Source organism: Liolophura sinensis, chromosome 8 (genome assembly GCF_032854445.1).
Source record: "Liolophura sinensis isolate JHLJ2023 chromosome 8, CUHK_Ljap_v2, whole genome shotgun sequence".
Lineage (NCBI taxonomy): Eukaryota > Metazoa > Mollusca > Polyplacophora > Chitonida > Chitonidae > Liolophura > Liolophura sinensis.
Genome location: NC_088302.1, coordinates 37,318,534 through 37,331,932, shown reverse-complemented (window position 1 = coordinate 37,331,932; position 13,399 = coordinate 37,318,534).

Genomic DNA, 13,399 nt, shown 5'->3' with positions numbered 1-13,399 from the left:
AATATTCTTAAGTACGACCTAAAACAACAATCAAATAAATAAGTAAAATCAATTTATAAATTGTAACACCACCTACTTCTTCGAGGTGAGTTCGTAACCTTTTCAAAAAATCATAAGTACTGCGCTATGATTTATCCGATTGGAGTAACTTCTGAAATGTTGAGTTCTGACACTCTGACAGCTACACCTGATTTTGCGGGTGTCATTACATTTACATGCATCGATGTAAACGTGTAAAAATGGCATAACTAAGCAGTTCATGACTTTTACCGTGGCCTTCATGTGTGGCTGCGCTAAAATCGTACAGCTCAGCGGCCTACCAGTTTATGTCCTGGTCACCCTCAAACTAGCTACAGTCAAAGTGTCTGTTCCACTTCCAAGATACCTAGGGCAACATGGTTTATTCATCAGCCCTAGATTACCATGAGGGTATGGGTTCATCGGCGCCAGCTTGACCAGAGCACCTCAGCATTAAGGCACGACCAAGTTTGGTAAATAACGGCGAGGAATACTTAACTAATGGTTTGTTAACTTGAAGGGGATAGTGATTGGGGGGGGGGGGATGGTGCTGGGGAATTCGTCGTCAGGTAAGTCTAACGTTAAACATCTTGGTAATTTACACATACGTTATTAAATCGTATAGTCAGTTTTTATCTATGTAAACTTTACAACCAAACAACAAATTCGTAAAATGGCTATAAAAACCTACAGTTATAGCAGTGAAGAGGCACAGGCCGTACCATATGCTCCTAGGATACACAGATATGACAGGTCAATATATACACCGAAAAAATGTGATGTACAACACGGATGAATAATCGAGTACATAGCTTTGGACTGTTTTGTTAAAGGCAGGGAGTTCCCTATTGGATTTTCCTTGAAAACATTTCTTTGCACAGTAATTCCCCTGGTCAGAAAAAGAAACGGGTAAGATATTTTTAATAACATCAAAGGTTATGGAGATGTGGTCCTAGTTTGGTTTTTGTGACCAGTTCAATTAAAAAAACATTGAACAAATATTTTGAAATCAGGATAGTTTTAAAGTCTGACATTAGTGATAAATTATTATGTCTTAATAATTAATTCCTTCTTAATAGCGAAGGAAATAAAACAGCTGGACCTGTGTCTTTAACATGGAAGGTTAGGAATATTAACTGGGTTTATTTATTTGTTTTGTTGGTGTACTCAAAAATATTTCTCTTTTACGACGACGGTGGGTAGCATTATGGTAGGAGGAAACTGGGGGCAGCCCGGAAGAAACCCACGATCATCCGCAGGTTGCCGGAAGGCCTTCTTCACCGGAGAGGAAGTCAGCCCAGCTCACAGCGATTGCATGGCGAGAGGGCTTCTGGCCATTGCGCCGTACGGCTTTTTTATTTTGCACACGAATAATGAAAAAGAATGTACCAGAAATCCAAATTCCACCCGAAGAATGAACCTGGACAAGAAACCATGGAAAAGTTTGCAGCACGGTCGAAGAAGCATTTGTTTGAAGTTTTCACTGCTCAGTGTACGATTATATATTTCTCTTTATCTAATCCAGTGTCTATGTACACATATTAAAGCGTTTGATCAAACGTAAAAAAGGATTTGTGTTACTCTATGCACCAAATCGTGTTTGCCGACCTTATTTTCTGGTATATCTACAGAGGCACTTTACACAGAGCCCACATAGAAGATTTGTATGTACATGTATATCTAGATGGTGTTGGATTAAGACGCCGAGTTGTCCTGACGTTAAATAAAACCATGCGTCGAACTGACCAGACGGAATGCAGAGGTGTGTCTAAATCACCTGTACAGGCCGTTAATGAAATTGCACTGGGCCCAATTAAACCAAACTCATTGCATAAAGTGAAAAAAACAATGGCTTACCATGACTGCCCATGATCTTTCCCACGCCTTTAAAACCTGTTCCACAAGCTTTTGTCTGGTCGAGTATCTGAGTCTTGGCCAAGCTCTAACGCCAGACAAACGCTCGATAACCGATTGATTACCGAGGTTGGCTTTAAAACTCGACTGAGTCAACGACGCGCCGAAAAAAAGCCTTTAGCGATTTCAATGAATCAGCCTAAATTGAGAAACAGTATATGGTTGGGAGTATCATATTTATAGGTTTAACATAATAATCAATGCGACTCGCACCATTGGAATTTCCGCCTCATGAATACAGTCTTGGCCTGTTTGACTTGCAAAAGCCGACAGTAACATTAACTCCATGGCTGCTGAAGCAATCTTTTGGATGAGTTTGGCTTGGTGGGGATTGAGTTGTAAACTACGCACGTGTCATCCCCTAACCATTTCCCTACTGCCAACTTTTTTTATCAAATCTGTATTATTCATCCAAGCCCTGTGCCAAGTTTTTTCTGTCAATGACGAGGAATGATTGTGACAAGAGACAGAAAAGCAGCCGAAGTATACCACCATGTTCTAGTTGTAATGCATTTTTGTTCGGTTTTGTAGTGACACAATTGTATTTTACAACCTTTGCCTCTCAGATATGGACTTTTTTATAGGCATTGTTTAAACGATGTAGCCATCTTTCTTCAAACTCTATTTGTCACTAGTCTGTTCTGTTCTCGAGAGTGCTATGACATCACCTTTCTGTAATTGTTGTTAGCATGCAGTTCGGTGTCCTTAATTCGCTGTTGTCTTTGAAATCAGTCCAATTGATAAGACAGCATCATACTGAAGGTCAGCGGACTACCCCCGGGCACTTCCTACACCCATTAATCTGAAACTTTCTTGAATCAATCAATTAATCAACCAAACGATCAAACAATGAACCAATGAAAGTTCAGCGTATTTTATTTTATCAGCATTGACATTATATTATTTTATTCTGCTACTTGTATCTCAACCACCTGCTTTACACCCTTACTTGTCATTTTTAGCGTCGCCCATTGTTCAATGATTACAAGATCGCCCCACAATTGCAGAAAGGTAATAAAGAAATTCATGAGGATTACTTCATCTCAATAAGACAATGACGTGCTCGGCTGAGATATTACACAGTGACTTCCACATGGCTAGTGAAGCTAGCGTGCCGGGGCATCTCTCGTTTTTTTCACCGATTTTAATTCACTATCAGCGAGTTCGAATCGATATTTATCACAGTGGTTGTATCCGTTTATGATTTTATTTGTTTCTCACACTGCCCAGGTCAGACGACCTCTAGCCCCTGACTTCAAACCGTAAAGAACGATTATTTTAATTGAAACAATCACCGGCACAGTTAAGCAGGTTCACAGAAGTTAAACAATGTATTCCTCGGGGAGATTACCAGATTAGTTTCGTATTTTGCGCGCTTTGTGGCAGTCTCCACAAATTTTAATTACGGCTATATATATTTCCATTTACGTAAAGATAACGGGACTCTGGATAAAAGCAATGTGTGCAAGAGCAGGCATGTCCCCAGAACTGTTGTTTTGGTGTTCCCCTGTACGTTTATGTCCTGTTGTAGACGTAAATTTTGAAGTAACTGATAAAAGCATTAAGTTTATTTATTATTTATTTGATTGGTGTTTTACTCCGTACTCAAGAATATTTCACTTATACGTCGGCGGCCAGCATTATGGTGGGTGGAAACCGGTCAGAGCCCGGGGGAAACCCACGACCATCCGCAGGTTGTTGGGAGGCCTTCCCACTTACGGCCGGAGAGGAAGCCAGCATGAGCTGGACTTGAACTCACAGCGACCGCATTGGTGAGAGGCTCCTGGGTCATTACGCTGCGCTAGCGCGCTAACCGACTGAGCCACGGAGGCCCCAAGAGCATTAAGAGTGTTTATTTACACTTGATCCCGACAATGATTTTAAAAGAATCCGAACATCGGATACCAAAAAAAATCGAGCATGTGAAAGTCCCGTGTCCACGATTGTTATTTCACTCCACAACATTAGAATATAATGTGCAAGTACTGCACCAGCAGTGCCTCTAATGGAGAGAATACCAAACATGCTGGTGCATAGATGTGTGGGCGATTTTGCCCTTATTCCAGCTTTTCTGTGTGTGTGGAGTTAGGGTGGCGGTGGGGAGGGAGATAGTAAACTGGAAACGGGTAATTGTGGATTGAGGAATACAAATGACTGGCAAGCCGATCATGAACAAGATTCTGTCTATAGCGCGGTTCACGGCCAGACGTTAATATGAGGCTCTCTCCCGCCGTGTCTGTCTCTGCAATCCGTGTGATAACTCAAACTCACTGTTTTATTCCTTAAATACATTCAGCCAATTAGCAGGCTGTCATTTACTCTCGCTTTACATCATACAGTGCCAGGAATTCTGTGGATGTTCTTGTGTTTGGTGTAGCAATGCTTAATGGCTTTACTTACATGTACTACGGTGGATATAGGATTGCTCTGTGGCTCATAAATTCTCGTTAACGCTATGTTCTCTTTGATAGATCTGTAAAGTTTGATAAAGCGACATTTTGCATGAAAGCGTTCTCACCACGTGACTAGTACTTTAAAGTCGGTTGGTACTGTTACATAAATCATTTATTTTTTCAATTCTCACTTGATTCTTCAGGTAAATGGATTTCGTAGCTATTGCTATGTCAGAAAAGTTAGCTTTCAATTCCTTGTGTCACTCTAGTGTACGAGATGGTTTGTCAATATGACTTTTAGATAACCACTTAATTGTTTTATCTACATCGGCCAAAAATGTCTATATGATCTATTATGTATCGTGTTACAGGAAATGGACAACAATAGCTGTAACTATGCTTGTGTCAAAAATTATCGTTTATGAAATATGAATAAAGATAATAACATGAAGTATTAAATACATGTCTCGATGGAAATACACACGATCAAATTTCTAATCTTCCAAATCTGTAGAATGAACACAAACAATTAAGAGAATCTTGTGTAAGAAACATTGTAAAAACTTCAAAGGAGGAAAAACATAAAAAAACTGCGTTCAGTTTGTGAAAATGGACTGATTTGTCGACCTATATTTGTATTGTACGAACATGACCTGTAATCGCTATAAGTGCCCTCAACGAGAATCCAGTTCACGTACAAAGAAACAAGATTATCGTGCACTGGTCGAGAAAGTCCTGGTGGACTGAATTTACGTGTCTCTAGGTACTGTCTCTCGAGCTTTGTACATTATTAGACAATACAAGTCGACATTATCGTCTCTAATACCACAAACTATAGGTATTCCCCGCCGCGGTAAAGTTAAAAGTGATCTTAGCACTTATAAATGAGGACTTTCAGTGTAACAGTTGTTTCTTCGGCTATGATGTCTCCGTAAAATTCATTTACATATTTAGTAACTTTCCTTGAAGTACCTAACACGTGGGGAATCCAGTTTATTGAAATTATGTCGAACAACCCTTGATACATGAGCTGTTTTTTGTTTTTTAAGCACAAACAAATGTGTTCAATATCGGCATGAAATGTTCATTTTTGAAGAAATATTGACACTTGTGTATGTTTTCACACCAGAATCAGTAACATTATTTGCTAATTTTTATTGAACAATAATGACAGTATTGTAATGTAGGTATTTTCAGCATTGTTTAGAACGTTCAAGAGTGTTTACATTTTTGTAGATCTTTTCCAATATATTGTTTTATTGTCATTATTTTGTTGGCACACAGCCCGAAGAAGTTGATCTCGGTAAACCCCCGCCTTTCAATTACCCATTTGAAATGACAATCACAGACAATGCTGGTGCTCTCCAGGTTTACTTCGGTCAGTTCCGGTAGGTAATCATCGTTGTCAAATGACGTCAGTTTAGTGGCCTGAAGATCTAAGTGATGAAGATCCTCCATGGCAGTGAATGCATGCCGGGGAAATGGAAGACAATGGGTTCATGCCGAGGCGCAAATTGTTTACGCCGTGCAGATGGTCGAAATCATGACTTCCTATGGATGTTATTTTGTTATTTGACAAATCTAAGGTTTTCACCTTCATCAGTTTTTGAAATCCAATGGAATACTTGTCAACAGATTTCCAGAAAGCTGAAGTTCTGATATTTGATTGGCGTTCGTTAGCCGTGACGGGAAAGAACTTAGGCGATTGTCAGCCAGGTCAAAGACAATGTGTGAGCTCGTCAGTCCATTGAGAGCCTCGTTATCAATATAAACGATGTTATTGTGCTGTAAATTAAGAATGGAGACTCCAGTGTTGGACAAGTTCTGAAAAGCCGACATTTCTACCCTTGAGATGGCATTTCCTGACAAATTCAGGTAGAAGTATGACGCACGGACCGTAGTGAAATGATGGGACTGTCACAAGACCTTTCTGATCACAGCGTATGACCTGACCGAACAGGAACACGGGGGAGAAGCGGGACATGCGCCGTGTAACCCATCCAAAACAAACCCCTGGGACAGACTGCATGCCAGACAGAGGAGTATACACATAAAATAACTCATCCTGAAAGTCAAGATTTAAACACGTCAATTCCCTCAAAACATAAAATTCATTTATATCAAAGGTGTTTATACATTTTTTTCTGTTGTGGGACGGCTGTCAGTCTTTCAGGCTGGAGGAAATAATGTACGAAATAAAAATCATATATAAAAATCATCAATAAACAACTGATGTCTACAAAAAGTGACATTACTGGTCTACATTTTTAACTACGGATTGGTATTTTAAAAATATTTCGTGATAGGAAACAACATCATTTGATATAGGTTATATTTGATGAGACACTGTATTATGATAGGTAATATGATTCATTTTAATTATAAAATAATGATTGCTTTTTGGCATTAAACCCGCCAGGTGTTTGCATTTTTAATAGGAGAACTGTTGATCTGGTAATCAGGTAATGTCTTGTTTTAAGTACTGACTAACTACAGTATGACATTTCCACTTTGATATATTACCTTTAAAAACAATGATTACTTTAAAACTTGACGAATGCGCCCCCAGAAATGTCTACAAAATGAATCTCACAGTTATAAAACTTATAAAATGTCGTCACTGTTTAAACTTACCTGAAAACCAAACACGCAGTCTTTACCGTCTGCTTACAAAGACCTGATCAGAGACGATAAAGGCCGTCCCGGTTTACAATCTCAACACCTGTCCAATGTCCCACCGATTTTTTATCTCCCCCTGGAGACACCCTGGCATAATTATGAGGTGTTACGGACAATTATAACCAGAGAAAAATTATAACTGAAATAATCATGGGCTAATAGCATCATCCATAATCCGCTATAAAAAATCTGAAATGAAGTATTGATTATCGCCACACATTGCCTTGAAGAATTTTCTTCGTTAAATGACAAAGTGCAGTTCGTAGCTCTTGGTATATTTTGTTGGAGACCTCAAAACAACTCGGCAATGTAACATAGACAGAGGTTCTTCCTTTCTGCATAAAGACAAACAGGCGTATGAAGTATTTATAGTAATAATGATAGAAGCGTATCTAATGTAATCTGTATAAATATGTAAACACTCTGGGGCAATAAGGAAATGAGCAAAACTTAAGCATATATGACGGATGCTCACTGCATTTCTCATTATGTAAGCTTGCAATTTCCCACGAAGATGACATACTTTCATCCGTAGCTTAATGCGGAGACATTTTATGTACGATATTCGAAAATTGATATTTATTATTCGGGTTGTATATATATACTTAGGATGATTGATTGTTAACGAAAAACCGAGGTGGCGCTACACCATATTCATGCATTCATTCATTCTTATCAAAAAAGGAAAACAGTCTCATAAAAGACAGGTTGATTCATCATCATTTCAGATTCTGAATTTTATTGCATAACCTGTTACTGCATTACATGTCAGTCCGGCGTTTTAACAGAATCAACCATGGTGGCAATCTGACAGCTTTGTCAGTACATATTGCTGAATAGTCAGTTGGGGCTTTATACACAGGCCAAAGATGTACAAGTGAGTAGTGTCGTGTTGCGGTTGTACCCAGCTCAACCCGCAATCACATACAATCGGATTGTTTTCCAGTTTAACTTCAACAAGTTGCGGTAAAACCTCTGATATACTGAATGACTTCAGCTTAGCATCTCTCAAATCTACACGTCTTAGATTAGTCAAAGACGAGAACGCCTGGTTGTCCACAGAACTTATGGGATTCCCTTTAAGTTTCAACGTAGTTATTTCTTGTGAATTGGCAAAAATTCCGGAAGAGATGGTCGTTATTCGGTTGTAAGACAGGTCCAGAATCTCGACGTGTTTCAAACTGGCGATGACGCCAGGGACTCGCGTGAGTTTGTTGTTGGATAAATCCAAGACGGCCATTTTGTTACTCGTAGGAATGCTGCCAAGTGTTAAAGTATCAAGTCCACATCCAGAGAGTTGCAAAGTCTTCAGATTGGGAAATTTATTGAGTAAAGTGTCAGTAGGAATCGACGTAACGTTGTCGTTTACGAAGACTTCCACTGAGGTCATTGGTGTCGAACAAGTTGGTGTAAAAAAACGAGACGTCGAGAATTCCAGTGAAGTGACGCTTAACGTCCGAAGGTGGTACAGCTTGCAGAGTGAAGGAACCGACCCTTTGTAATGTGTCAGATCCAAATGAAGTTCTGTAAGATACCTCCCCAAGTCGTCGAAAGCTGTGTCCGGAATATTAAAGTCTCCCGAGAACCCGTTAAGATAAAGACTTCGCAGATATTTAAGTGAGCGGATCTCTTGGGGCCAGGTTGTCAAATATTTAAAACCAAGACTTAGCGTTGTGAGAGACGCTGAGGGCGCTACCATTACTGAATCGTCCAGGGACTTCAAACTATCCACCTTAAGCTCGTACAGTCGTCTTAAGTTTTGAATCGCTGGCGGAAGTGTGGAAAGCTTTGTACCTGTGAAGTCAATACTGAGGCTAGTACCTTCCAGACCTTCGAATGCGTTTGTATCGACGTTTACCAGTGGGTTGTCATGTAGCATAATGGTGAGCGATCCTTCCGTTGTAAGATTGGCGAAAGCTGCCGGGCCAATTTGTGTTATTTGATTACCGGACAGGGACAGGTAATGGTAGGCTTTTCTTGTCTTATGGAACCGAGGAATTCGCTTTAGGCCCCTCTCGTCACAGTTTATTGTGTGTATATAGCACAGGCATGGTCGGGCAGCGGGGCAGTCGGTCAGAATCTGATCCAAGATAAACCCATGAATAGTCGCCAGCAGGATGAGGGAGATTATCTTACCGATCATCTGTTAAGTGGAAAAAGAAAATAGCAAATGGCATAGCAAAGAGTGTTCAGCCCAATCGTCTTAACCGACCCACACTCTGGACTAATCAAGAAATCATGCTTGGTTATTTCTTTAGAAAAATAAGTAAACATCTTCGTTTAGAGTTTCCCTACATGTATAAAAACAAATCTCTACCCATCTTCTTGTAAGTAAATCTCATACCGTTCATATCTTATTGGTCTCCTTCCGATGACCAGTCGGGGTGATTAATGCTGTTGTGATCTCACCATTCAGTGATACAAAATTTTAAAGCCACATCGTCTGGTTTGGATTTTATTTTGACTTTCTAATTTTAAAATGTGTCGGTATCGTCTACAGCTTGGCATACACGGGAGTTTGAGACGCGACTCAACGCAACGCAACGAGATAGGTCTCCCGGATACGACTTACACATATCGATTGGAGACAACATACTGCAACTTTTTATCAAATTACTTTGCATCCACAACTTTCTACCACTACCAGTTTTGTAAGGTGTCACATGCTTGCAAATATTGTAGTGACTGACTACTACCTTTTCCTAGTGACAGCTGAGAGCCTTACATGAGTACGACTTGATTCAGTGCCCGTGGAACCAGTCGTAGTTTTCCGAAACTGTAGAAAGCTGTAATTGAGTACAAGTTGCGGCGTTGTTTCGCACAAACTAGAGCTTATGATCACAAATAAATAGTTTGGTTTGAACTGAGCTGGGTGTTAAAGGAGAAGAAAGTTTAAATATTAATCAAATATCATTGAAAAGAGTATGCATTTCGGTACAGGTGCAGGTGCATGCCATAAAAAATTCTAATATGTACCTCAAGTTGATAAATAATAAAGTCAGCGCCAAAATCCGCTGTGTGCGACTCCATTTCGCCTAAGAAATAGTCCTGAAGTCTTCTGTGTGAGAAGGAGAATTTCCGTCGGAAACCGCCGAAGTGCAGTTCGTGCATTTCCGGTAAAACTCTTCTTCCCATTAGGTAGCCAACAGTACATTACGTATGTTCCGAGTTTACACGAACAAACCGGTAGTTTTAACGACTCTCATTGGCTGAGAGGCAACACACCCCCAGCATAAATTACAGGGTGTTAAAGATGGAGGGCGAGATGGACTCAGCGATTTATGCCAGCTTTGCCATTTTCAGGCTTTACGTGTATGGCGAGGAAAAATCGCAAATTTATGGAGCAGGTACCACCAATAGAAAAAAAATGTGCTCGTTTCAGCCTTTATTATCCTGTTTTTAAGTTTTCTTCTCCTTTAAGCTCCCGAGTACATGTTTGTCCATGTGGTTGGAATACCGCCTAGGCGGGTTAAAACCACAATCATCTTACCAGTGCCTGAATGTTAACGTCAGAGAACACAAGTATTGTTTAGATGGTATATTCTGTCCGGTTTACATTCGCTATCCATATAGAAATGCGTGCAGTTGAAATGGCCAGTGGTCATTGGACAGATATCACACATGGAAGCACCATCTACATACAACAAGACTGAATGGAGCGAAGGTTTTCATCACATGACGTTCAACCACAGGAAAACTTCACGTCGATCACAGCGGTATCCATATGGATCAACAGTAATAAAGAGAAACGTGACATTTCACTGACGTGAGAATGTTATTCGGTGTTTTTGGACTGCATAAACTATCTTTTGTGTAAATTCATTTTCTGTCCTACAAAATAAACATCGATTGTTCTGTACTTAGCAAATCATACGTACCTTAGGTAAAAGCTTGAAACATAAGAGTCTTCACGAGTTACAAGATCAACCTGTCTATTCTCACGGAATACTTTATCTCAGAGAGCTATCGCCCTTATACGCCATTCCCTGACACCAGTCCGATTACGCAGTAGACAATCTAGAAGAACTTAGCCTTAGGAAAAAGTAAAAAGAAAAGGCGTGTACACAATGTAACTGAGCAATCGGTTTACAACTAGAACGTATAAGCTTTTCAGAGGACTGTGCTATTTATAAATATTATTTATGCACTATACAGCCTTAGTCAGAGACCAGCTACCTTTATGTAAACCTCATTATAGCCGCTCCATAATTGTCCTATATTCCTATATGTTCTAAGAAGATATCTCTAAATGCATGATACAGCCTATGATATCAACTAGAAAACAGAAACATTGTGCAAGTCCTCGGACAACAGAGAAGCCGAACAAGAAGGTCAAATTACTGTGAAGTCATTTAAAAATTACAATTATAAATTCTATCCTGGGGGGAAAATCTATCACAAAATTCACAGATTACCATCCATCATAATGTTCAAAACACACACATCGAAATTTGTTTCTTTTTTTTCTCGATTTCGTTATCGCTTCACAATTCATACCAGTATATTTTATCTAAATTTATATCATACCAAAGCAGTCCAGATATAGAAAACAAAAACATGTTACTATGTGCTTGTGCAAATCCCTTTTCGTTTTGGGGGATTGCTTACCTGTTTTGAGAATCACAAACTTGTGTTCAAGTACAAACAATTAAGACTGTAATAATGTCTTGTTTTCCTTCAGAGGTAATCAACTGGTTCGCCGCCATTATTGTTTTGTGTGATGTCTTATTTGGCTGCGTTCAGACTACTTTGTTCCCTGTGTAAAGCCAAACCTAATAATACCTGAGATTCCTGAGTCGCTGTAGATTTTGTCAATTATGCAATTCCCTCTGGCGTCTTCTATTCCCTGTCCCTGGTAACACATGATAATTACCTGCCGTAGGGTACAATTGTCTGGTACCACACCGTACGTTAGCCTATTGATATGCGATCACCGGTGGTTCTATTGGATTCCTACATTGATACTTGTCTTAAAAATGGCTTTCTTCCATCCTGGGGCAGTGATCTCCAGGGGCACGAGGCAGCTGTCATTTTCGTCTCCGCTATATCTGGAACTTCACCCACGGAGCAAACTGACAAAAATATCACAGGTTTTGAAAAATATACAAGACAATACGTCACTGTGAGTAGTGTTTTGCTCACAGCGTGTGACATCCCCATCGGAAGAAGAGGTTTACTGGCAGATAAAGCTTCCTTTAAATAATACATAATTTTGCTCAGCGTTGTTAAACAGGGTTATGTTATAATAATTGGGCCAAATACAAAGCACAATGCAGATACTATACCCATGGTTGGGTTTCATATCCATTGCTCCTGGCGACAGTCTTCAATGCAGTAGGCGCAATGGCCATTTTCTGCACTATGAAGACGAATAAAAGTCATTTTGCACTCGTGTAAGGCGTGGTGATTGGGAGTAATATGGCTCATGATCTTGTCATGCTTTTTGCTGTGTACAGCGATCAAGTCTGAAATCGAAACTAATAGAACAAATATATGTAGACAGACGTAACGGTAAATTTAGTGTTGTACAGACAATGGCTGGAATTGTGGGCAGGGGAAGACAAGAGAGCCCTTTACGGTAGATCAGTGTATACTGCTGAATACAAACGCTCCTGGAGTCCTCAGCAAGGCCTTGACGCGAGTCAGTAATGGACCTTAACACTCACTGGGTGCATGTCATAGAGGGATGGGTTTGAGCAAAAACCACACATCATTTTAAAACTAGAGCATTTTTAGCAGACGAACATTACGATTTGTTCTGTCGAAGGGTGTTTGGGGGGCACATTGTATCCTATAAAAGCCTGAATATAGGCCGTCTGTAGGCTGAATTTCCCCATGCTTTTACACTCAGTGTTATCTACCCTGGGCACAAGGAAATGTAGATTCCCAGAACACCAAGGAGGTGCTGCCTAGCACTGATATACCCCAGGTGTTCCAATGCCAAGCTGATACGCTCCAGGCACTTCTGGGTGTTAATAACACTTCCAAAATGAAGATATGAGACTCTGACTTTGTAACCAGTACTTCGCGCTAATGAAAGTCTTTCTCGGTCAAAAAAGGTTTATTGTCAGACTTGGCTTAATAATCAGAAAATCACAAACCCCAGGCCAATATTTCTCTCCCCACATGGCCATCGGTCGAAACCATGTGTCGTGCACCAATAAATTTTTACTCTGCATCTAAGCCGTAACAAATGTCACCAACCATCATCATTCTGGATTAAAAGAGAAAATGTGTTTATCAAGTCTGACTTTTTGACAGTCTCGGTTGGACATGTGCCACGTCATTTCCCGAACGAAGAGGATTTTAAATCAATTATTTACAAGCCAGATATACAAAGTCCTTGCAATGGCGCCAAGAAGTCTCCACTTCATGTTAAGGTGTTTGATAACAAG